This window comes from Ambystoma mexicanum, chromosome 12, assembly GCF_040938575.1.
Source record: "Ambystoma mexicanum isolate Mex_15411 chromosome 12, UKY_AmexF1_1, whole genome shotgun sequence".
Taxonomy (NCBI): Eukaryota; Metazoa; Chordata; class Amphibia; order Caudata; family Ambystomatidae; genus Ambystoma; species Ambystoma mexicanum.
Window position 1 is genome coordinate 577859723 of NC_090936.1, and position 25192 is coordinate 577884914.

The 25192-nt window shown below is 46.3% G+C and overlaps 1 protein-coding gene across 1 annotated transcript in view; it reads right to left on the bottom strand.

The window, feature by feature from the left end:
• The window catches only part of LOC138513813 (E3 SUMO-protein ligase KIAA1586-like), a 68461-nt gene that overhangs the window by 13872 nt on the left and 29397 nt on the right, over nt 1–25192 (bottom strand). The gene's annotated exons all lie outside the window — the stretch shown is intronic.

The window sequence follows — 25192 nt, forward strand, 5'->3', positions numbered from 1 at the left end:
CGTAGAAGTCTAGAAGAAGAGTATTTAGTAAGAGGAAGTTGCAGTTAGCGTGATCCAAGGCCCCAGACAGCCTTGTTGATGATGCAGAGGGATTTGAATTTAATCTGTGCAGCAACCAGGTGCCAGTGAAGAGTTTTAAGGGCAGGAGAGATGCGGTCCCTGGGCTTAAGGCCAGGATAAGTCTTGCTGCCCTATTCTGGATTAACTGGAGAGGTCGTAGAGTTGAAGAAGGTAGATTCAGGAGAAGGCTATTGCAGTAGTCAAGCCTAGAGAGAACCAGAGCTTGGGTAACATTGAACTTCTGGAGGAAAGTGAGAAAGGGGAGAATTCCTTTAAGAAGGAAGAGTTGAACGTGGGACTTCTTGCCAATGTCCTGAGTATGAAAGAGGAAGGAGAGAGAGGAGTCGAAGGTGACTCCAAGGTTTCTGGCTTCAGATGAAGCAGGGGGAGCACCAATAGAGGATGGCCAGAGTGAGGGGAAAAAAAGAGGGAGCAGGGGTCCAAATGGGAATGATCTCGGTCTTGCTAGCATTGAGGCAGAGATCGTTGGAATTGCACCAGGACTGGTTGGCAGATAGGCAGTCGGGATGATGGAAGATGCAAGAGGCAATAAGTTTGAAAAAGAGTTGTGTGTCATATGCGTAGAACTGGAAGTTGTTGAAGGAGGAAAATGGGAGTGCCAGCTGAGCAAGGTAAGTGTTGAAGAGCCAGGGGGAGAGGTTTGAGCCCTGAGGGACACCACAGCCAGAGAAGGAAATAGGTGAGGAGAAGGTGCCCAAAATGACTTGGGACGATCGGCCAGTTAGGACGGAGGTCAGCCAATCCAGTGCTTGCTCCGAGATGCTAGGGGTAGTAGGGAGCCTTTTTATGAGGATAGAATGATTGACCGTGTCGAAGGCAGAGGAGAGATCGAGTAGGATGAGGACAGCTGGAGAGTTAGAGTCCAGAGATGTAAACAGTTATTCATGGGTGTTCAGAGAGCAGTTTCCGTGTCTCTGGATGCTCATAATCCAGATTGATGGTTGTGGAGTCTACCAACAAGTTCAGTGTGTGTGGTAAGTTGTGGAAGGGCCAGCTTCTCCAGTAGTTTCCCAAGGAAGGGGGTGATAGAAATAGGGTGTTAGTTGGCTGGACAGGTAGGGTCTGCAGAAGATTTTTCAGGTGGGGGCGCACAAGGGAGTGCTTGAAGGAAGAGGGGAAAGATCCAGTGGCAAAAGATTGGTTGCAGAGATCAGCGAGTGCAGGTGCAAGATGTCCTTGATGGTTCTGTAGGAGCAAAGGGAAACCTGTCTGGAAGAGACCTTCACGGATAGGACAACTCTGGTGACTTCTTCAGGTGTGACAGGGGAGAAGGAGAAGAGAGAGGAGGAAGGCGGGTGTGCAGAAGCCATAAGAGGCAAGGGAGTGAGGGACAGGGTGGGCAGGAGGGTAGCAAGGGTGCACAGGATGTCCAGCGTGTTGGTGGTGAACTGTGTGGCCAGTGCCCTGCAGAGGGCCTGGAAGAGAAGAGGGGAGGAGGAGACCGCAGAAGCGTTGGCTAGTTCCCTGCAGATTTTGAAGAGTTCAGCCATGTTGTTGGATGCACCAGATACTGTGCCTGGATGTGGGCCCTTTTCTTGGCACAGATGCAGAGTTTGTATTATTGCCTTTGGAGCAGGCGGCAGGCCAGTTTGTCAGAGGGTGAGAATGAGGTTTGACACTTCCGTTCTGCAGCTCTGCACTTGCTATTCAGGACTGCAAGTTTGGAGTCGTACGAGGTGTTCCGTTTGGAGGCAAGTTTCTGGTGGAGCCTCATGACTTGGGCAAGAATGTTAAGAGTGTTTGTAGTGGCCAAATGGGGGATGCTGAGAGCAGAGTCAGTGCTAGAGTCGAGGGGGCCGGCGGGGGAGATGAAGGTGGATGCTAAGGCAGCAGCTGACACTCGCTTCAACGGACGAATATTTGTGAACAAGGTTGGCAGGGCTGGAGGAGGTGCAGTCAGAGGGTCAAGGAGACCCAGGTGACAGGAGAGGAGAGAATGGTCTGACCAAGGGAGTGGAGTGACCAGAGGGGGGAGAAAGAGGTGGGAATGGATGAGGGCATCCAGAGTGTGTCCAGTCAAGTGGGTGGGACCAGAAGGGAAAATGGAGACAGATAAAGAAGTGCAGAGGTCAAGGAAGAGAGTGGATGCTGTGACAAAGGAGTCCAGTTGGATGTTGAAATCACCCATGAGAAGAGAATGGAGGTGGTTGAGAGTAGGGAGGAGCAGAAATCAGCCCATTCAGAAATGAACAGGGTGGTAGCACCAAAGGGCCTGTAGATAGTGGCAATGGTCAGAGAGGAGGAGGGAGAGATGACCAACTTGTATACCAGGCTCTCGAAGGAAGAGTAGAGCTGGGATGGGCATGATAGAAGGACCCCAATGTAAGGAACTCATGGTGGCAACAGTAAAGACAGACACAAGTGATCAAAGTTCAAGGGTGTTTATTAAACTGTAAAAGGTAGGTTGGAAAAACGCCTCATCTAAATCTAAATCTAAGATGGGTGCAAGCTTCGACCATCAAACAATGATAAGGCAGTCCTAGTGGCGTCTTGTCAAATAAAAGGGCCTAGACTAAGAAAAATCTATTGCCAATCCTTACGCTAAATACAAAAGAAGTGTGGGATAACGTTCATAAGAAAGAAGGAAGTGTTCATAAAGAATATGTCAGGATGCAGTATTTGGAATCTCCCTTTCCTACATTTTAAGCATGGGACAAGGGATGATCCTGGAGCACAGCTCATGCTCAAGCTTTCCCAGCACAAGCCAACAGTTCCCGCTCTCAAGTATCAGGGCTTCTGTGGTTAAGTCTCTTTTTTACAAAATGTCTCTTGCCTCCGTGGACCCAATGTATCCAAAATAATAAACAAAAGTTCCTTTCTGCTTGTGCACAATGGGTGATGACCTTTCACCCCTGGATCCCACCTCTTCCAGACTCAGATCCACAAAAGTCTTTAATGATATCAGGACCTCCGTTAGCTATGTTTTCTTGCTGTCGAGGGTCAGCTTCCCTCCATCGGGTTTGCTCTTCTTTCTTTCAATAACTTGTTCTGCCACCTTCACGTATTGGTCGGTGTCAAGTGCACCACGGCTCTCACTCACACACTTTCTCCTTTGGCATTCACAAGTCTTTGGGTGGCAGATGTTCACCCCTTGAATCCCCCTCTTTCGGGCTCAGACCCTTCTCAAGTGTTTTTCTCTTCTCAACACAATCACATCTATGACATTCACAAATCTTAATGTCTTTTTAAACAGTTCACTGTGGGTATCCCTCTGCCGGGTTCACTCTTGTCAGCACACTGTATTTCAGGACGTTAGACTTTGCTCCCTTTTATCGGCATTCCTCTTTCGGGTTTACTCTTGCCAACTTTGTCAATAGCACATTTTCTCATTCAACTCTTACGATGCAGGATTCACTTCTCTTGTCTTCATAATCTGTCGGCCAAAGACTTTCAACTGTACAGAGGATTTTACAAGACCCCTGTGTGACCACTTTGACCCCCTTCTCGCCTTTCCCAAGGCCTTCTGGTAATCGTAGTTTCAACAATTGGGTAATCGCCCAGAGTTTCCTGAGTGAGTGCCCACATGGTGCCGTACTTCTCTGTTGCTGGTTTTCCCCCTTTTGGTCTCAACAGTTCTTTGTACTTTCACAGTTCAGTTAGCCGTTTGCTACTTTTCGTTCAACACAGTTAGGTTTCTTATCGGCGTTCCCCTTGATTCACCAGCTGTGATGAACCGGTTGGCTTTTCTTCTCTCTGGAGTCAAAGTTGGTACCATGGAGGCAAGCGTCTCTCCCCAGCTTGGCTATCAGTGGAGGAGGGCCCTATGTACCGTTGACATCTGCTGCAACACACGCTGGCTATTGTTTGCGGTCTTACGATTCCTTCCGCGGAGGTTTCACAGGCTTTGGATGGAAAGGGAAAGTTCGATTCTCTCCTTGTCACCATCTCGGTTCACGTCGTCTTTCTCCTCCTCTTGAACTGCTGTGCTGAGTTAGCTCTCTCGTCGTGCGGTCTACCTTGCTCTTATTGTGCTATCGTGCTTGACCTTTTATCCCTGTGGGGAAGGGAAAGGGCCGTCAGGTGCGTGTGATTCCGGTCAAATGGACGTGAAGAAGAATGACCAGTGAATTCAGGTAGGATACAGGAAAACAGGGATTCTGGGAGATGTAATTTCCGAATGCAACAGGATTGTTGGATTTGGACAAGGGTGATGTGATGTGACGAGGGGAGGCCGATGTGGTATGACCTACAAAAGTCTCAGGGACTCTGTCTTCCTCACATTCTTCGGTATAATACCGCATCTCACCTGGCATATTTCCCCAAGCACAACCCAGTGCCTCCCCATCCAGGTGATCCTCTCTTGCTTCTCTGCCTCTAAGGTTGAGATCTCAGAGCATCGGCCCTTCCAAGGCCACTTGAATAAGGGATTCTCAAGGCTGGCTTGGAAGAATACCCTCAGATTTCTCACACCACTCAGGGATGGTTAAGGCAACCCCACCGCCAGCATGGTGAGGTTGTGGCTTGGAAAAGATCTTGAAGCCATCAGTGAGAAGGGAATCAAAAGCAGTGACTGAGTTGGCATTGAACCATGTCTCGGTAAGAGCTAGAATGTCGAGGTCAGTGTCTTCAAGAAGGAGGCAGATGTCAGGGGAGTGTTTATTGGCTGAGCAGGTGTTAAGGGTAGCCAGGCGAAGGAGGTCTCCTCCTTTTGAAGGTTTTCTGAGGTGGAGTACAGGGGCGTGGTACACCAGTCAGAGGGGGATGGACAGAGAAAGTGGTAGGAGGAGAAGCAGGTGACAGAAGGAAGTTAATGAGGGACAGCAGGTGCTGGTCAAAGAGGAGGAGGTTGGGCTGTGGACCCTGAACCAAGATAGTGCCTGTGTGGTAGACATTAATGATGCAGCATGATGATGAGAAGCTGGCCAAGAGGACTTTCCAATTGGTGCCACCATTAATAGGAGAGGATGTGAAAGGGAGGAGAGTGGAGATGAGATGGGGAGTCCATAGATCTGGAGAAGGGACAGAGAAAAGGATGTCGGTGAAGACCTCTCTGGAAGTTGCACTGACATAGGTGTCTGCGACAGGTAGGCCAGGGTTAGCTCTCAGTATGTCTTTCTTTTAAAAGATGTTGGATCTTGGAGTGATCGAGAGGTCCTATAGTGAGTGGTCATCACCAATTATCCTTGTCCCGAAGTCAGACAATGCATGGAGATTCTGTATGGACTTCACGCATCTCAATGAAATAGCCAAATGCAATGCCTATCCAATGCCCAGGATACATGAACTAGTTGAGACATTAGGGAAGCCATCTCCCCCTTAGAGCTGAATAAAGGCTCCTGGCAGGTACTGCTAGAAGAAGAGGCCAAGCCAAAACGTGTCTTCACGACTTCCAATGGCATTTTCCAATGTACAGTTCTGCCATTTGGGCTGTACAGAGCTCCTGACACAGTCCAGCGACTAATGGATCAAGTATTCACCCCAGGCAGAACATTTTCCAGAAACTATCTGGCAAGAACCACTCAACACTTGATGGCTTTTTGAGACCAACAGTGGAAAGTACATCTAACCTCCAATCGAGCCACTTGTCGCCTTGCTCAATCATCCATCAAATACCTGGAATTCCAGTTATGCAATGGTCAAGTATTACCCCAATTAGTCAAGGTGGAAAAAGTTCACAAAGCACCAATACCAACCACTAAGGAGGATTTCTAGGCCTTCCTCAGCCTATTAGGCTACTATACAAGATGTATTCAGAGAAAGCTAGTCCCTTACCTGATGGTCAAAAGTCACTGTAAAGTCATATATTGGGACTCACATGCCCAAGGTCCTTTTAAAACTTAATAAACACTCTTTGTAAAAGCCCTGTACTTGTTTGGCCTAACTTCAGCAAATAATTCTTCTTGCAGACATATGCTTCATCCATTCATCTTTGGACCATATTATGGCAAATGCAGAAGGAAGATGAAAAACCCATCCTGTTTATTAGCAGGAAACCTTTTCCCTGTGAGAAAAACGACTCAGTGGTCAAGCTGAAGTGTCAAGCTATAACGTGGGTTGTGTTTAGTTTAGTTTATGATACTACCTCACATGGTGGAAGTTTAAACTTGACACTGACCATTAATCTAGATGTTGAGGAATAAGGACACCAGCTCTCCCATGCTGATGAGATGGTTCTTGTCCCTCCAACCATACTCACTTAGAGCTGAGCATAGCGCAGCACCAAACAAGGAAACGTAGAATAAATATCCCGGAATCCTCCGATTTCTAGGGCTCAGGGGGACGAGGAGGGCTTTGGAGAAATGGTGGAGGTGTGTCACAAGGTCAGTAATCTGACATTGTCAAGGGAGGATAGGATCCCCACTGACCCTGGTGTGGGAAGCCTACCAGAGTGGAAGCCAGAGTCACTCCTACCGCAGAGGAGGAGGATGGCCATTTGGACTACCCCAGTTCCTCTCCCCCTCCAAGTGCCTGCCTGAGTCTTAGCAGTAACACTATAGAATACCCCATAGCTCTTAAAGCTATTGCTGGGCGGTTTCTTTCTGTAACTTTCAGATCACTACAACAAACTACTGAGATTGCGCAGACCACCTGCAAGACAGCAGCCCGCCAGAATCATTCAGCTAACAACTTTTCTGTTACATTATTGCAACCCACCGGGAAGCGATAGAGTCCCCTGACCAGACCAGATATGAGAAGGCCAGAACTGCAGACCAGGGACACTGCGCCCACTCACCAGCTCCAGCACCTACTGCGCTCTGACAGACACCTTGGAGCAGTTACAACCTATCACAAACTTACCATGGAGTAGCTGCCAAAGGGAACCAAAAAAGAATGTTGCATTGGTTTTTAGTCTTTGCCATAATGTACCCCCCCCTCATGCGAACTACAACACGCTCAAGTGAGGTTTCATTATGGCAGCCCCTCACAGAAGAAAGTAGTGGGGCCTAGCCCCCTATTTGTAAACTGTGATCACTGTAACACCTCCTGGGAGGGTGAATGGCAGAACTCGATTGGTCTGGGGAAGAAACTGAATGGAAAAAGGAGGGGATGGATAAGAAGGGTGTCAGGAAACAGGAACTTGTGGGTTGTCTGGGTGAAGTCAGAGGAGGAGGTTGTGGGCCAAGAGACCAGCAGCAGGATGGACGGTTGATTGGAATGTTGAGGCATTTCAGACAGTGAGAAATGGTCCTTAAGGCTCTGAACATTTTTAATAAAAACCCTTGAACTATCTCTGGAAGTTGATGTGTCCTTTAGGCTATCTATGACACAACAAACTTAAAACTTAATATTGCTGAAAAGGCAAATGGCTGAAGACTCTCGTCTTCATACGCAGTGCCTCATTTTTTCCGAAAGTCTGCATATTCTTTTTTATAGGGGTGCATTATTAGTGTTTTTAATTATGTATTTGTATTTTTAGTTTGATTAAAGACTTTAACAATTGAACATTTCTTTTATTCTGCTACCCAAGTACTATTGCTGTTTGGATGCTTCTTTGCTGGCTCACACCCATCTTGAAGAGTATAGCCTGTCCTTGTCCTATGCTACCCTTAGAGAAGGAGGTTTACCATTCATGTTGTGCCCAATTCACCTTAATGACTGAGATAATTGCTTGTTTAATAGTCCTGTGGTGATGTGTAGGAGTCGGACTAATTGCACCCTATTCAATTAGGTTGCTTAGTTTTACACTTGGGATTATGAAGTAATCAATTGAATATTATTCATATATATTCGTGTAAGTTCCACTTTTCGCAGATTTGGGAATGCCAGCCTTCTCCCACGTGATCCCCTTCACTTGGTTGAAGTTCTGTCTCCCCAGCTTTGCTTTTGTGTGTTACCTAGATACTGGTTTTATACGTGATATGCACTAGCACTTCATTTAGTGGTGCTGTTTGTTAACTATGAAAACCCAATATGCATTATGGGTCGGATTTGTAGATTTAATATGTTTTTACTCATTTGATATTAATACATTTTGGTATATCTAAATATGTGTTTCTTATGTTGACCTGATTCAGCCGTTCATTTGAAGTCTGTTTCATATTATTTCATTCAATGTGGAGTTCCGCTTGACATGACCCCCCCTTGATATTTTGTGTTAAATGTTTCCCCTCTGTCAGCGATGAAGGGGACACCCATCTCTTTTGCTGTTGTGCTGTGTAGGAGTTTCCATCACTACTCTCTTGGGCAGTATGAACCAGCAGTATTGCTGGTTACCATAATACTGCTGGTCATTACCCTTCACCAGAGTACAGGCAGGGTACATGTGACAGAATGACTACTGCTCTGTTGGAGTATAGCTATGAGTAGTGATGGAAGTCCCCGCTCAGCCCCAACGTTGGGCTACCACACAACTTATAAGGAGGCCTTATATCCTTACAGAGGTAAAATGGGCTGAATATCCATCCAGAATTGTTTTAGAGACTATCTCCCTTTATAAATGAGTTGGGCACTATACCCTCAAAGATGCGAGGCACTATATTACTGCAAACGTCAGCAAAGAAGTATATCCTGAAAAGGTCTGCTGGACACTACTGTGAGATAAAGCCAAAGGAACTGAACTGGGCTCTATATCTCTGGGACTGGAAAGAAACAGGCTCAGAACTATATCCCTGGACGTATTAAAATAGTGAGCTGGCTGCTAGTTCTCTGTGACTGTGTTTCGGGAATCAAGAAGTGGCGCTGGACACCATGTCCCTGAGACTGCCTTTCAAAGTGGAGAACTATGCAAGACTCTATATCCATGAGACTGGGTTTCAAAGTGAAGAAGTGTGCAAGGCACTATATCCCTGGGACCCACTTTCAAAGTCAGGAAGCGTGCAAGGCTCTATATTCCTGAGACTGCCTTTGAGAGTGAAGAAGCATGATGGTGCTTGCAATTGTGGATTAACGAATAGTGGACCCCTACTGGCTCATTGAACACTGCCCTGATGTGCAATTGCAGTTTTCATACTTGAGGATCCAGTGGGCACATATGCGCCTCACCAGATGTGGTCTGACTTCATCTTTCACTGTGAGCAATGTTGCCTCATAGGCAGATGCTGCACAGACACCAGTACTACGAGTACTTCTTTTTGGCCAGTTTGGTAGTTTAGTATGGTATTGGCTTTGGAATAATGGTGCTGTATGTTGGGGTGACTCACACTTGCCAGTGCCTCTTTCTGGTGTACCTGATATTTCGATGTTAAGCTTTAGCATGATAGGCCCTCTCAAAGACAGACTATGGATGGTGTTAGGGGGTGAGTAGGCTCACCAGAGTACTTGTTGTATGAAGGAGCTCTGGTTTCACACAGTACCCTTTACCCAAAGATCTTATTTTTGAATTTGTATTACTCACCTCACCCTTATAAACCAGGACTAGACAGCATCTGAACAGTCCAATGATCTTCTAGTTAGTTTTGCATTCTGTCCTTCAGAACAGTGAATCCTGAAAAGGCCAGCTGAGCTAGTCTCGTTTTACAAAAGGGATGATGACATTGTGGGCCTCTGTGGGTCTAACTCTGTGGGTTGTGATTTCCCCTCAGTCCTTGCAAGGCTTGGACTTGAGGAGGGGGAGGCAGCACAGGCCTTTGTAAGTCTCAGGCATCCCTGGAATTTCAGCTGGCCTGAGCCCCAGGAGTGGGAAGGCTTTTGGGAGGCTGCATACAGATATTCCTAGACCTGCAGAAGGGCATGGCAATGGGAGTGAGCAACAAAATTCAGCAGCACCGGGTCTCACTTGGGACCGCACTTCAGACATGACTTCAGGAAGGAGCCCTGTTGTTGCTGTTGCCCTCCCACCCCTCCAAAAATATGGGCTGCTTCATTTTTTTTTTCTTCTTCATGCAGTTACTATAATTTGTACTATACTTCCACCCCCCACCCACAGAAATCTGCAGGCCCCATAAGGGAGGCTTCCACACAACTTGCATACCACTGTCCCACCTTCTGACTGCTGAAGGAATGTGTCAAGGTTTTGTTGTATGGTACTGTGTTACGTTTGGCATTTTGGAAGGTGCTTCAGGTGGTTCTCCTTATCATTCCTCCTACACTATTCTATTAGTTGTGAGGATGAAGTCGTTCTCACAGAGGGTATGCTGGAGGGCTGAGTCTAGCGTTTTTAAGTGGCTTTGCAGTGCCTGGTCTCTGAATCAGCCTATGTCCTCAGTAAACTCCCACCTCTGATCTTGCTTGTTCAGCAGTAGCAAGCAGGTTCTGGTTGGGCAGCATGTTGGAAGTTGTGGTTGGGGATCTGAATATGGGCACTTTAGCACCTGTTTCTGAGTGCTTCGGTATCTGCTTGTTCAGCACACCTGAGCCCCTGCCTTGCTCCGAGGTTCATTAGAGCTCTGGGAGTTTGGATTCTGGATAGGTTTGCTGTCTTTCACAGTCTTTGCCTTTGGCTCCCCTGATTCTCTACGGGAGTCTGGGTTTGGATTGTCCAAGGCTAGGGCCATCGGGCTGCCTGATGTAGGCCTGTTGAACAGACTGCATACATCTTTGTTGATTGTGTGTGGTTTTTACCCCTCTCCTGTTGGTCTATAGTTGTGAGGGGCGTCCACCACATTTCCTTCTCTCTCTTTTGGGGGTAGGGGTTGCTTGTGACTATCCAAGGGATGAGCTCTTCTTCCGTTGCGCATGGAGCGATGTAAATTCTTAGCAGTGCAAGTATTTGCCAGTCTGAAATGTTGAAGGTTGGTCTGCATCATGGGGTGGGTACTGTGACAAGTAGGTGTAGGAGTAATTTTGTTTACCAGTCTGGCTTGTCACGGAGCACCCTCATAGTGTAAGAACTGTGACGAGGAAGAGTATGTGTAGGAGTAATGTGAATTACCATTGCATGATTGTCATGGAACATCTTCATAGTGTAAGTAATACTACGAGGAAGAGTGGGTGTAGGTGTTATGAGGATTACCAGTGCAAGTAATGTGACGAGGAAGTAGGTGTTGCAGTAATGTGGATTATCGGTGTATGATTTTCCCATAGCATCTTCATAGTGTAATTTTTGTGACAAGGAAGAGTAGGTGTAGGTGTGATGTGGATTACCAGTGCATGATTGTCACAGACCACCTTCAGAATGTAAATACTGTGATGAGGAAGAGAAGAAATTGGAATAATGAAGATTACTGGTAAATAATCTGACCACTCATTCTGTATGATTGCGCCCTGTATTCGCCTGGCATTCGTCTGTTTAGAGTTTCTCATTGTGGTACAATGTGGGCACATGGCTCTGAGCAGGGCACTTGTTTGTGGGCGTGGCCAGCACTACAGGTTTATTTTTTTGCGCCATAGAGGCACTATCTGGTTCTGCGCTGGGCACGTGTTGTGGACGTGGCCAGCACTACGGTTTTTGCTTTACGCCATTGAAATCTGCGCTGCTTTTATTGTGTGAATCAGTTTGGCGCTCAATAGGATTACGCTGCACAATCTTAGCAGGAACGCTAAGGCTTTGTGCTTTTTTGTGCCTTTTTTGGTAAATTAGGCCCTTAGAAGAAATGCATCATACCGTTTCATATTCTAGGCCCAAGGAAATATTCTTGCAAGTTAATGTATTTTATTCAAGTAAGGAGGTATAATAGTCACATAACATCCATTCACTCGGACAGCTTCATCAAGGCAGCACAGTTTTATATTATATCAAAACACTACCACAATCAAAAGTGCATTCTTTCCTGACATGATTCAGAACATGGGCGAGTTTGTAAATGATCGTATTAGAGCCCAGGCTGCTGCAAGCTTTCCCTTCCCCCACCTCAATGAAGAATCCAAAGCCAAAGCTCACCCATGCGCTGGCCGCACATCTTGTTATTCTTTTGATCCCATGTACAGCACTGCCTCTCCCCCTTTCCCCTGGCACTTTCCCCCTCCCCTCCCCTGCACTTGCACGATCTCAATGTCACGTGGCCTAGTAAGATCGTTGACTCTGTCCTCCCTCTGTTCCCCCTTCTTTGCCTTGTCGAGCCTTGAAACACTTTTGTATAGGCGCGTTACAAATGCCATATCCTATCATGTCAGGGGTGTGGTAATGAGGTGCTAAATTCCTCTGAGCCCAGGAGCATCTCAATGACAATAGCTGCTAAATGTCTCCTTGGGAAACGCTGACAGGAATGGCAGTCCAAAAGGAACATGCAACACGCCCTGGAAAAGCAATCTGCATTTAGAATGCATGTCGTTTGTTCTAAAAGTACTAAAGCAGTTGTTTTAAAATATAAGCATATTTTAGAGTATAGTACTGGTCTCCTAAAGTGAATCTCCCTTTTTTGGTATCATTAAGCAACACTTTAATAATACAATGGTTTTATTCTTAAACTCTCATCATACTCTGGCCAATTGTCATACAGAAACCATTGTTTTGCAAACAGTAAAAACACCTATTGGGAATTAATTAGCAGTGTACTTTCATCCTACATGGAGGGAGGTGTTTTCTTATCGGTTTTCTATGCTAACAAGTTTGAATATATTTTGTGGACTGCAAATGTTTTATACAGAAAGGGTAAAGCCCCTTTGCATTTGGACTTTTCTAGCATAACAAAGGTTTTGTGGTTTCAAGCCAAAGCCTACTCAAAGTGCAGCAGTGGAGACGTGTGAATGTAGTGTGGAATGATATTGATAGCAACATGTGCACATACACACATTTAGATGGATACAATTATGTACATATAGGAAAAATCTGTAAGAGTGTGTCGGTAGTCATAAAAAAAACATGGTATTTTGTTTTTGTTGCCTATATTATTAAAAGCTGCCTAATTTTGTGCGGCTGTAATTACCACTACAGCAATGAGTGACCAAATGTGGTATTATTTATGTGTTATTAAGCACGTTCAGGAATACGACATTTCCCCAATGGGACAGATCCTTCCCGTTACCGCATATTTATCGCCTGTGGTAACAGTATTCTAGTATGGAGGTATTTTCAGATGAAATATAGCCAAACACAGGATGAGCCCCTCAGAACGATCCAAAATGCATTCTGCGCTGTAGATGTTTACCTTTTAAGCAACTGAAGATATTTCTCATGGCTTGTCACACACCTGACTAAGAAATTAAGGACTCACCTACCTCCTAGAATTGTTGGGCTTTTTGAGAACTCTGAAGGAGTCACCCAAGATTTTTTTTATATGCACAAAGACTTGTTTTAAAGGCAGTCTCTAAAAGGGTAACATTATTACCCTCATGTAGTGCTATTTTGATTATGGAAAACACTTCCTTCTGAGAATTCTCTAATCCTAATTCTCTTTTACTTGTTACTGTCCATTCTTCCTCTGAAGGCCCGGTACATCCAATGCGGCCCTGTGTGTGGGGCACGTTTTATAAAGCTAGTTTTAGGCCATATGTCCAGAGCTACCCTTTAACCATTCATAGTTTCGAGGCTATATTTATCCCATGTGACCACTAATGTAATGAGTAGTATGGAGGATCCTGCAAAGTGCCCAGATGTGGTTTGTACCCATTTACGCTAGTAAGAATAATTAAAGTGATCACCTCTAGAAAAGAAAAACAGACCATGCACCTAAATAGCTCTGACAGTTTGGATCTCCCACCATAGCCAATCTGATTGTTTCTCGAACTAAGAATGATATATCCTTTTTAAAAGCATCCCTCAATATGCCACACAGCATTGTAAACTCTATCCTAAGTGGTACACAGTCCTGCTAGCCCATGCTCCAATAAAAAACAATATCATCTCGCCATTGGACTGTTTGATCTCAAATACCTATCGTTACCAGAGTGCTACCAGCAACTTTTAAATAATGTACCCTCTATTGAGGGCATATAAATACATTTTATCGCATCTGTAAACAGTACTTCTGAAATTATAAAGGAATAATAAATGCAGCACTCTTGGTCTACAGTTTCTTGCTCCATTTGATCACACATGAGACCCAATCTTCAGGCAGGCCCATTCGATCTTGCGATGAAGCGTAATTTCTGGAGGATGCAAGATTGGTGTAATCTTAACTAATGGCAAATACAACTTCATCACAATGAACATTTATTAAAACAAGAACCTGCTGACTTAAGCCAATCAAGGCAATCATAATACAGTCACCCTTTCGGAATGAAAACAAACACACAAGAGCCGCAAACAATAACTACTAACCTGCCACACCCACAACCAATATTACTCTCTTAACAGTGGCTCTGCCAATGCCAGAAGTCAGAAGCACCTGCAACCAAACTTCTACATACAAGGTTTCCTATTGGCAACCCAATAACATCTTGTGTGCCAAGGCCACTCATAGGCATACTCTGCATCAAGACCAACCCATACCTAGATACAAACCCTCAAAACACACCCTTTTAGTCACAACATCCATATATTTCTGGTGATGGATGCCTTTCTACCAACACCTCCACTAGACATTTGGGATCACCAGACCCCCCAAGCTACTCTATAAAATGGGCCTATTGTAGGGAATGCTGCAATACACCTTTGTTTGTATTCGTCTAATGCAAGATCTGCATCATAATACATCTTTTATTCATAATCTGATCTTGGACAACTCTCCACAAATCTTCACCCTCACTGAAACATAGTTTAAAGACTCATCTACTAGATGCGCGAAGGACCTTGTCCCTATTGACTACTCAAACCTTACTAAAAAATAGGGAAGCAGACAGTGATGAGGCCGAAGCCATCATATCCTCTGATCAAATCTCATGGATTGGGATTCAAGGAAACATCTACAAATCAATTGGCATGCGTCACTAACCTAGCAAACTCCTTTCATTGTATCTTTGCATATTACGCCTAAGAAAAGCTTCAACCCTGCAAATGACATAATTGACCTTGACAACATATACTAGACGTCTCTAAACCAGCTGTTACCTAAACATCTGGGTTGTTGCCCGTCCACCAAATACAGGCAACACATTGTTGTAGAAATGAACAACATGGGTTGCACCCAGTCAATTGTAAAAATGACTAATTCAGTGACAATAGCCCTAATCTCCTGTTCCCCCAGATCCTATAACATCTCATTATTGACTAACAGCCTTTCTAATGCATAGATCAGCGCTGGTCAATTTCCTTGTTAAGAGACAGATAAGGCCTAACGTCCAACCAAACACATTTAGTAATTAACGTTAGTCCAACATCTATGTTTGACCTCAATAAACCGTAGTGGCACACAACCTGTTTGATCTCAAGAATTCTTTTGGTCCCTCATCCTCTGACAGCTGGCATGTGGTCTCTGTTAGTGAACAAATTCACTTGCAACATTGGCTGTGGAAATGAGACTGTTGCCTTATGCCAAGATGGTGGACAGGTTATTTGAAACCTCAGGCTGCAGCGGCTGCCACAAGAGCTGAATAAGATTATCAGAACAAAAATCCCTGACCATAAATGAGAACAGCAGACACACATGGGCAGGAGGTGGACCCACTAGGCATATCCCAATTAACCAGCTAGGAAATAATGAGTATACAGATACATCGGCAAAACTGAAGGTTGGTGGATAGGAGGTTTTGAATCAATCATAACATCTGGCATTGCTCTGAGAAACCTGCCAGACCATCGATTGTCAGCCTATCATGCTTTTACAGAAGAGTAAAAAACACTCATCAAAGCAATTAATGCCAAATCCAAGCTATAAAGATGCAGAAGCCGCCACTTTTAATGAAATTAGAACAGTTTTCAAGAGAGTTTTGTGATTTCAGAAAGTAGAACAAGATGAAGAGGTGGAAGAGATAAGAAACAGGAAATGGCCAAGCCAACTAGCTCACTGTGTAAGAAAGTTAACTCTTTCAGGAGAGAAGAAAACAATGCTTATTCCTTGGGTCTTGACCTAGAAACTGGCAGGAAGCAGAAGCACTAAGGTGCAAGAGTGAGAGAACTGCCTACCTCCCATGTCCCGTTGGTTGCTGCAAAGCCACTAGAGCTTAAAAGAAGCGTTGACTGGGAGAATATGAACAGCACCTGTAACTGACACAAGCATAAGAGACTTTCCCTTGGCTGAGGGGCTTTAATTACTGAAATCGAGGGAATTTGTCCCTTCTCCTCAAGGGGTAGCCCCCCCGTAAGGCTAAGGAGGTGAGCCTGCTCCGCAACACCCTCCCTAGGGGTCGAGGCACCGGGAGCGACTCCCCCCTTGGGGACAAGGGCTCCCCTTCCTGTGAGGAACTCCCTAAGCCATTTCCCAGGGTAGCATATTGAAGCCAGAAATTTGGCAAGATCCAAAACTAAAAGAGACACCTGCACGCAAGAAAGATCTGTCTCTTTAAGGAGAGACTTCCTTATAACTGAGACGAGTAAGCTGATGTCTGAGAAGGAGGAGCAGCACAAGCCGAGACATAGCAAAGTCTAGAGAGAGAGCAGAAAGCGTAAGCAGGGGAAGCCCCTGATGCTGTGACATCTGCGAGAGGTGGAGCTAAGGAGAGCCATGGAGTCAGCAACTTTCAGAAGTGGCCCGAACACGATAGCAAAACACTGGAGGCCCAGTGTTTACATGTAGTGAGGAGAGAAGGGAATCTGAATCCCAGTGGTGGCATGACCACGAAGACTTTGTGGCGGGCAGTACACCCATCCAATGATGCTGAAGCCACTACGCCAAGGGGGCGTCTGCTTACCCGCTGCCATACCAGGTCCCAGGCAGGGAGAGGACGGAGAGTGGGACACTGACAGAGTTAACAAGATGAAGAACCGGAGTGAATGAAGCGAACTAGAGCAACAGCAGGCTTCAGCGACATTCTCCTGGAGTGTCCGAGGTAACGAGGAGAGCAGGAGAACCAGGAGGCCGTACGGGAATGGTTATAAAGCAAGAGAAACTCATCCAAGTGGATTTGACGAGACATGGTATTTAAAGTTCATAAAGTAGAACTGTATTAATGTGAGGAAGAGGTTCACCAATAAACCTGAAAGAAAGATCACTACAACAGGGGCACAATTATCCAAGGAAGAGAGGAAAGTACTCCTTAAGTCAAGAAGTAAAGAGTGGAGAATATCCCAGAGATACTGATATAAACACAAGAGAGACTCATGTAAATGTGAAGAGAAGTCAAGTGAACCACTTAAGGGAAGAGATAGTTTGAGTTACTGATACAATGAAAAGGGAACCCTAATCCCCAAAACGGTATGTCCCAGCTAAGATGTTATATGTTCCGAAGCTCAAAAGGGGAAGAACTTTATGTTATCAAACTCAAAAGGGGACAGCAACCTATACAGTGAGAAGAAGAAAGAGTCCAAAGGGGTGTATTGGAAAAGTATCCCTTAAGTGGGAGGAAGACCGAACGACATTGTGAAAGAGTACCAAGAACTCATACAGAAAGTGACAAGATACTATTTAAAAAGATAGCCTACTAACAAGGAATCTTGAAGAGAAGGAGAGCCATTGCCACAACATAATCAGGAGGAGGGAGGCAGAAAAAAACCCTAGAGCAAGAAGAGAAATATGATAGGGCTACTACAGTCACAAAACCCAAGAGACCGCTATGGCAAGGGGTTAAAGCTATACAATCTTACTTTGTTAGAAATCCAATTACGGGGGGCGCTGTTGCGCATGTTGGAAATGGCCGCCTGATCTAAGAGCTCCCACTCCACCGAGAAATCCTGAGCTAGTTTATCCGCCCAGTGCTGCCTGTTCCGGCTCGGATGATCTGGGGGACTGGCCCGGCCGCCCGTGGGTGACCAGACGAAATCCTGAGGCTCGGGGTCCAGGGACGCCAGAGATACGGCATTATTCAGAGTGACCGGTACACGGAGGGACAGGAATCTGGAGGCGAGCTCCAGAGCAGTCTACTACAGAGCTGCGGCGGGTCTGAAACGGCTGGGCCCAAAAGGGGAGGAGCTTGGTCCCGGCTCGGCCCAGACACTTCTGAAGACACGTTACGACATCTGGGCTGCCGCGGTGTGGACGACTCTCCGGCCCGTACCTGCCCGAGGCCCGACCCAGCCCCGGTAGTGGTTGCCGCAGTTGCTAAACCCCAGAGAACTCCTTACGAACCCTACAGTCGGTGCAGGGCGAAGGTAGTAATACCCACGCGGACGACCAGTAAGGAGACGAGGCTGGGCGGAGAGGGAGCCTCCACGGGTCGGCCGGGGTAGCGCCTGAATCGGACCCGCATTCACCCTTGTTGAGGCGGGAGGCTCCAGTGCCCGAGTGGGCGGGAGACCAGACGAGGTGTAGGCCTGGTTCTGGCGGTTGCGGGGGACCCCTACTGAAAACTGTAGAACATTTGGGGTACAGTATACTGCACCACCTGGAACGCCATTCATCATGGGGGAACCACCGAGGCCGGCAAAGGGATCCAAGACTCCGGGGAAGCTGAGGAAGGGCCCCATGGAAGCCTACACGGGGGGTCAGGGTCAGGCCGCGTCGGCTGATGCCCAGGCCGACACCAAGATCCCTGCTGCTGAATCCAGTGAGAATTCGGACAACCTAACAGCTATAGTCCAAAATGGGTTTCGCTCAATAAACACAAAATTGGATGACACAGTCTCTACCATCGGCTCCTTAAAGGCTAGAGTGGAGAAGGAAAGCCTACGCATAACGGAAACTGAAACCTGCATCAGCACTAATGAAGACACTATCTCGCACCACGGCCGTGATATCATCCAAATTAAGGAAAGCATGACGAAGCTACAGAACAAGTGCGAGGACCTAGAATCGCGCTCCAGGCGCAATAACATTCGAGTCGTGGGCGTAGCGGAATCATTTGGAAAGGGCCAAATGGAGAAACATCTCGAGACACTGCTTAAAACCCTATTCGGACCGGAGGCTTTCTCTGAACAATTTCTGGTGGAGCGAGCACACCGTACGCTGGCCCCTGCACCTAAACCAGGCGTGCCACCACGCACCATAATTGCTCGGCTCCTCAACTATAGAGACAGAGACACAATCCTGCGAAAAGCAAGAGAGGCGGACACCCTTCACTATGAGGAAAGTCGCATACATTTTTATCCTGATTTCTCCTCTGGAGTCCAAGCGAGCAGAAGGTCCTATGAGCCAGTTAAGAAGCTCCTAAGAGAGCGCCAGATTCCATACGCTTTAATGTTCCCGGCAAAAATGAGGCTTCAGCATGCGGGCAGGGCCCATTTCTTCGAGTCCCCAGCGGAGGCCATGCATTATTTTGAAACTTCCATACCCCTTCCTCCCAGAGGGGGCAGACCAACACAAAACAACAGGCCCAGACCCGTGAAGTGAGAAACACTTGTGTGCCGACCCTGCTTGGGCCCGGGGCCCATATGAGTAAATGATTAAGGTACACCAGGCACTTTGGTTGGTGTAGTTGTTGGACCTGATCGGCGGCCATGTGAAGCAACATGGCCACCCGTGGAATGTTCCATAAGTTTGATGGGCTACATCGTCAAGTTGGGGGTGATGATGAGGGGGGGCGGGTGGGACAGGGTGAAGGGGAAGTTACGTTCAGTTGTTGGATGGACTTATGGTGGCATTTTGTTGAGGATTTTGGCTACCTTCTGGAGCTACCTCTAAAGGGAGGGTGGAATGGGACGGCCTGTTGGTTGAAAAGTAAAGTTTTGGTCACGTTTGGGCTGGCACTGACTGTATGGCACGAATACTGTGAACTCGTCAGATTTGAAAATGGCTAATGTTCCATCGCGGGTCCCCGGTGGTGGGCTACGGGTTAAACTACTGACGTGGAATGTGAGGGGGTTGAACAATCCAGTTAAGGTTAGGAAGATCTCCAACTACATCTCCAGGCATAATCCCCAAATACTGATGTTGCAGGAGCCCCATGCAGTGGGGACAGGTAACTCTCACATCCTGCCCGGGTGGGATCCCCTGAGGTTCCACACGGACTACTCGACTCAGTCCAGAGGGGTTCTCACCCGTATTCACCCAGGCCTTGGGTTCCGGGTTGGAGGTCACAAGGACGATCCCCAGGGAAGATTTGTCATGGTCTGGGGGGAGGTGGCTAACCAACAGCTTCTCCTGGTCAATACATACGGCCCCAACATCGATGACCCGGCCTTCTACTTGGAGATATATCAGATGGTTATATCACTGGATGTTTCGGGTGTCTTGTGGGGGGAGGACTTCAACTTGGCCATTGATCCGGTTCTTGATAGATCCTCTATGGTAATGAGACCCCCAAGCAGGACAGCACTGAATCTTAGACATGTCATTGCACAGCTCTCACTGGTTGATGCGTGGAGGGAGGTCCACCCAGGGAGTAGAAGATACACGTTTTATTCCTCGGTACTTGACTCCGAGTCCAGGATTGATTTCTGGTTGGTCTCCATGCCCATGACACCCTCAGTTGAGCGATGTGAAATCCTGCCCCGCACCCTCTCAGATCACTCCCCAGTATTGGTGGAACGACTATTCCGGAACACCCCAAGTCCCTTCAGGAGGTGGAGGATGTCTGGTGGAATGCTATGTGACCCCGGGGTAGTGGAGTCACTCCATGTTGAAATTTTGGAGTTTCTGTCCAATAATATCGGATCGGTCGACAGACTCTTGACAGTGTGGGAATCATTCAAGGTCTGGATGAGGGGTCTGTTGATGTCTAGAACTGCGTCTTTAACTATGTTAAAGGCTGTGAGGACCGAACTGTCGTCTGTTGAAGGAAAGTTAGATGCACTTGAGGAAACATACTCAAATATGCACTACAAGACAGTACTAGCTGATATACACACACATCTCCAGGAATATGACAAGCTTGCACTGAGGGAGGTCCGATATGTGGCGGCCCCGATTCGGGCGCGCAGGTACGGGGAGGGCAACAAGGCTGGCAGGGCGCTCTCCAACCTAATAAAACATGATAAACAATTCACACAGATCACAAGCATACGCACGCAACAGGGGAGGGTTCTCCTTGGAGATAAGGACATTAACGGGGAATTTATGGAATTCTATAAGAGGCTATACTCTAACCAAGATAAGAAAACATCCATAGAAATCAAGACCTATCTTGAAGCCCTCTCCCTCCCTAGGCTCCGTGACGAAGTGCGCCTGGCGATGGATCAACCGGTAACGACAGAAGAGATTGGGGAAGCAATCAAGCATTTGTCAACAGGCAGGGCACCGGGGTCGGACGGGCTGGGCGCTGAATTTTACAAGGAGTTCCATGAGTAACTTGTGCCGATACTATTACAAGTGTGGGAGGAGGCGCTCGAATCCGGCAGATTGCCCTCAACTATGAGAGAGGCCATAATAGTGGTACTCCACAAGCCCAGGTGACCACCACAGGACGTTTCGTCCTATAGGTCCTTGTCACTCATCAACACGGATGCTAAAATCTTTGCAAAGGTCCTGGCGAATCGCCTCCTGCCAGCAATCCCAGCCCTAGTCCATCCCGATCAGAATGGGTTTGTCCCTACTCGATCTACAGCCCTAAACCTCAGATGACTCTTTGGTATTATGGCACAGATCGACCCCACGAGGAGCGCAGTGGCCATATCCCTTGACGCTGAAAAAGCGTTTGACTCAGTATCATGGGTCTATCTCCTTTCGGTGCTTGAGGCGTTTGGGGTGGGTCCCACCTTTATACGATATGTAAAACTCCTATATACGGATCCTGGAGCCCGTGTCCTGACCAATAAAGCCATTTCCGAGATGTTCCTCCTGGAGAGGGGGACCAGACAGGGGTGTCCTTTTTCGCCCCTGCTATTCGCACTGACCATTGACCTATGGCGGCCGCTGTACGTCTTAGACACTCAGACAAAGGGATCACAATGAAGGGTTCCACCCAACTAATTTCGCTTTACACGGATGACACATTGCTATATATCAGGGAGCCTGAGGTAAATATAGCACCCATCATGAAAGAGATCCGGGGGTTTGCAGATTATTCTGGGTATACTATAAATATGTCAAAATCAGAAATATTCCCTCTAACACCAGCCACCCGATGCCCTACAGACACAGGGGGACTCAAGTGGTCCGCAGACCACATTAGATACCTGGGAATACTGGTCTCCAGGGACAAGCCCACACTCTATGCAGATAACCATGAGGGCTCCCTACAGGCATTGGGCTCCAAGCTTCAGATTTGGGGGTGGCTCCCAATCTCCTTAGCCGGCCGTGTTGCCATTCTTAAAATGGTGGTCCTCCCTAAACTTTTATACTTATTTGTCAATATTCCTATATGGCAGGGCCTTCTTCTCCAAGCTCAGATCCATGGTGGTAACATTTCTCTGGAACGGTAAGACAGCTAGGATTAACTGGGAGAAAATGACAGAGCCCTATTCCTCTGGAGGGATGGCGGCCCCCGATTTCGAGCTTTATTATTATGTCTCTCAAGCCCAATTTGCGAAATATTGGTATAATGACGAGAACAGTACACCCCATGCATGGATAGAGGAACATACCACACATCCCACGAATATACAATCAGTCATTTTTGACCCAAAGTATAAAGACACATGTGCATATAATCCGGTTAGCTGTACAGTCAGGGCATGGTTGGCTATATTCAAGACGATAGGAGTGGAGATCACCTACAATCCAGAGGTACCGCTTTGGGACTTCCCGGGTATACCCCCCACGCATGACGCTAACATCCAGGAGTCCTGGGACCCTAACAGGGAAATGAAGCTGGGTGACATGTTTGTTAATGGTGTTTTTGTGGACCGGGGTCTCTTGCTGAGGGCACTGGGGGGTGGACCCCTGAAAACATTGCAATATTACCGTATGAGGTCTGCATTCCAGAAGAGGTGGCCTCTCTTCCCGGATGAACCCCCACCCCATCCATGTGTGCAGTTAGTAACATCTAAAAATGGCCTGGGGATTTCTAGGTTATACACAGCTGTTCAAGCTCATACCCCCACATTAAATCAGATAAAGGAGCAGTGGGAAGCGGATTTACAGGGGACCATTGAAGAAAAGAAATGGGCCAGCTATTGTGCGTTATCCAAGAAGGTCTCGCTTAATGCTGGCCTAAGGGTGATCCAATTCAAAATCCTGAACAGGCTACATTATACACCGGCCAAACTCGCAAGGTTTGCACCGGACGCCTCTGACGCCTGTCCTAAATGTAATGCTCGTCAGGCTGGATCCTTTCAAATGTACTGGGAATGCCCGGCACTGAGGGGATTCTGGAGGGCGGTGGCTGAGCTACTGGAAGAAATCACTGAGGTGCCCCCCGATTTGACTCCTCAGAAGTACTTGTTTGGGGACATTGGCAAGCAATCAGAGAAAATTAGAAGATTATTTAACATTTCATGCGTTATTGCCAAAAAATGTATTTTACAGAAATGGAAAAGTTCTCTCCCGCCCACCTTGAACCAATTCCTACAAGAATTGACACATGTCAACGAGTCAGAGGAACAGTTATTTTTGACCCGACCCTCGACATGCAGACCTAAGGACATTTGGGGCCCGTTCAGACTCTACCTATGTAATATGATTACTGATGCTGACTTGTCGTCATAATATTGATATGTGAAATGTAACGGATATTTTACTCCTGATGTAACAGTTAAACAGATGTGCTGTGGTGTAACAGCCTATACCTGACCACTAATAAAAAAGAGTTTTAAAAAAAAGAAATCCAATTACAGGGACACAGAAGATTGTGCAATGTTGGGAGCATCTTCCAAGGCCAAGAAAAGAAGTGTGCTGGGACACCTAAATCCACCCTGAGAGTAAGCAAACTGTAACCCGCTTTCCTGGGTGTGGACGCCAGGAGTTCTGTGGGTTACAGTAGGAATCGGGCTTTGGATCTTGGATCCTCTAGTTCAGGCCCCCTTTTTCCTTCACTTTGAGTCACTTCTCCATACTGACAACATTTTATGTAACTATTTATTTCAGACCTTTAAAGCAAACACTATAATAAGACTCTGAAGATATTACCTTTGCAGGAAATAAACAGGTAGAAAAAAAGAAGGTAAGGTTGGGCAGGAGATTTTGATATGTTTGGGCAATGTTGGGTGCCTAATAGAAGGACTTAATTTTTGTTATGAGGTCCATCAAGCTGTTATGCATCCAGGACTGGAGAGCAGACAGACCCCGAGCACACGTTCTGGAGAGGATTGTGATCGGAGTTGGGCTACTGGTAGAATTGTATGACATCATCTTAAGAGTAGACTTTGATATTGTAGTACTGAAGAAGGTCCACAAGAGCCTTCATGTAAAAGTAGAGGAGAGAGTGGAAGGGAGAGAGGTGATCATAAGGGGTAAAGATTCCTATTCTGATCTGTTGATTGCAGTTTGATAGAAAATCACAAAACCAGTTCAGGGTATAGGGAAATTACTGTATTGAAGACTAACCACCTGTTTGAATTAGTATTTGTATGAACTTTTAGGTTTAATTTTCGTATTTACGAATTGTGCTTAGGAAATATATTTTAATACAGTTGTGCTTTTTAAATACATGTTATCCTCTCTTCTCTGTTTACTCACCGTTTCGAACTACATTTCCCGTTATTCAATCCAGCGCATTTCTGTACAGTCGCTGCATTGTGCCACAAGCCTCATAAGGTCCGCATCAGCGCAAATTGTTCTAATTCTAGCTACTTTGTTGCTTTTTACTGCTTGCACTGTTCACTGTCCTGTTTTAGATGAGGCTGTAGGGACAATACTGCATTAAAGGATAACCACCTGTTTGAATTAGTATTTCTATGAACTTTTAGGCTTGATTTTGTTTTTTCACGGCCTGTGCATAGGCAATATATCGTAATATCGTTGTGCTTGTTTAAATACATTTTATCCTCTGTTCTCTATTTACTCACCGTTCTAAACTACATTTCTAGTTATCCAATCCAGCGCATTTCTGTACCATCACTGCATAGCGCCACCGGTCTCATAAGGTCCGCATCAGCAAAAAAGTTTGCTGATTCTAGCTACTTTTTTGCTTTTTCCTGCTCTCACTGTTCACTGTCTTGTTTGAGATTTTAGACAAGGCTATAGGGACATTACTGTATGGAAGGCTAACCACCTGTTTGAATTAGTAGTTCTATGAATTTGCAGGTTTTCATTTTTACGAATTGTGCTTAGGCAATATATTTTAAGACAGTGGTGCTTTTTAAATACATTTTATCCTTGGTTCTCTATTCACCTTTCTGAACTACATTACCCATTATTCAATCCAGCGCATTTCTGTACCGTCACTGCATTGCATCACAGGCCTCAGGTCTGCGTCAGTGCAAAGCGCTGATGCAAACCCTGTTTGGGCCTGTTCGGTACTGTTCGAAGGTCGGAGCTAGACACTAGCTGTATGGCAGTGTAAGATGTAGTTAACTGCTTTTCCTTCGATTCAGGTACTCTGCAGTGTTTTAAGTTTCTCCTTTGTT